This window comes from Mandrillus leucophaeus, unplaced genomic scaffold (assembly GCF_000951045.1).
Source record: "Mandrillus leucophaeus isolate KB7577 unplaced genomic scaffold, Mleu.le_1.0 Scaffold11391, whole genome shotgun sequence".
Taxonomy (NCBI): Eukaryota; Metazoa; Chordata; class Mammalia; order Primates; family Cercopithecidae; genus Mandrillus; species Mandrillus leucophaeus.
Window position 1 is genome coordinate 1 of NW_012099645.1, and position 1,807 is coordinate 1,807.

General features: G+C 45.2%; 1 pseudogene; it reads left to right on the top strand.

Annotated features, from left to right (window-relative positions):
• The first annotated feature begins 423 nt into the window (after window positions 1-423).
• Window positions 424-1,503, top strand: LOC105551046 (annotated as a pseudogene).
• The last annotated feature ends 304 nt before the right edge of the window (window positions 1,504-1,807 follow it).

The following is a 1,807-nucleotide window of genomic DNA, read 5'->3' on the forward strand; positions in this document are numbered from 1 at the left end:
CCCCGTAGTGCCTTTTACATTTTTTTTCCTTGTGTTCACTTCCGGGTCCGGCGTCGATCCAGATGCCCGAGGCAATGGAATGCTTGACCTCCGGATAAGCGAGGCGCCCTTTGCATTCATTCCCGGCTGCATCTGTGGCGACCGCAGCGACTCGGGCGGCGACTCTCCGGCCCGCGACGGCGGTAGGAAGCACTGGCGGCCGTGTAGGGACTGAATCCGAGCCGCGCTGCGTTACCTCCCTCTCTCGCTCCTTTCCCTCTATCTCGCTCGCCAGCTCCCTGCGTGGTTCGCTTTCCTCGTCCGGCCGCCCGCGGGTGAGATGTGCGGCCGCCGCTGCCCCCTCGGGAGCTTACGGACAGGCTAAGGGCTCAGCCTGCGCCCAGGACCGACCCCGCTGCTCGTGGCCGCGCCTCTGAGGGAAAAAAATTATACGCAAATAAATATGTGGCAATTAAGCTGGAGCCCATGAAATCAAAGCACCACAGCTACATTTGGAAAACAGATTCTTCTATAAGCGGTTGGGACCTGGAGATTGTATACCTCAAGTTTACTATTTCTGGCCTTGTGGTAAATACAATGCTATGGTGCTGGAACTGCTGGGACCTAGTTTGGAATATTTGTTTGACTTGTGTGACAGAACATTTTCTTTTAAAACACTTCTCGTGAGAGCTCTACAACTGATTTCTCTCATGGAATATGTCCATTCAAAGAACTTGATATACAGAGATTAAAACCTGAGAACTTCTTAATAGGACGACCAGGAAACAAAGCCCAGCAAGTTATTCATATTATAGATTTTGGTTTGGCAAAGAAATATATTGATCCAGAGACAAAGAAACACATACCATACAGAGAACATAAGGGCCCTATGGGAACAGCTAGATATACAAGTGTAAACACACATTTAGGAAAAGAACAAAGTACAAGAGAAGATTTAGAAGCTTTAGGTCACATGTTCATGTATTTTCTGAGAGGCAGTCTTCCTTGGCAAGGCTTAAAGGCCGACACATTAAAAGAGAGGCATCAGAAAATTGGAGATACAAAATGGGCTACACCAATAGAAGTGTTAGGTGAAAATTTTCCAGAGATGGCAACGTATCTTCGTTATGTAAGAAGGTTAGATTCAAAAAAAAACAAAAACAAAAAAAAACAGACTATGACTGCTTAGGAGAGGTTTTTATTGACTTGTTTGATTGAAAAGGATATATGTTTGATTATGAATGTGACTGGATTGGTGAACAGTTGCCTACTCCAGTGGGTGTGGTTCAGCAAGATCCTACTCTGTCATCAAACAGGGAAGCACATCAACACAGAGATAAGATGCAACAATCCCAAAACAAGGTTGTAAGTTCTACAAATGGAGAGTTGAACATAGATGACCCCACCGCAGGATGTTCAAATGCACCCATCACAGCCCCTACTGAAGTAGAAGTAATGGATGAAACCAAGTGCTGCTGTTTTTTCAAATGAAGGAAAAGGAAAACCATACAGCGCCACAAATGACACTGGACACAGACAGATCCTGGGGAGTTACTTACATGTTCATCTGCTGTCTTGTGATTAAAATCATCTCTGTAGGTCGAACAGGAATTAAAAGAAATCAAAGAATGTGTAAGCAAAAAACTCAGTTGTATGTAAGAAAACCCAATTCCCCTTGAGGAAGAGAAAGAGCTGCAGTCCTTTAAAACAAACTGCCTGTTTTTCCTTCTGTGGCTAGGGAGCCTTATCTCTCCCTTTCCCAGGCATTGTGAAGACCCTGTTTCTCTAGCTGAGCAGCTGCAAAGTCACTAGACAGATCATCTCAAGT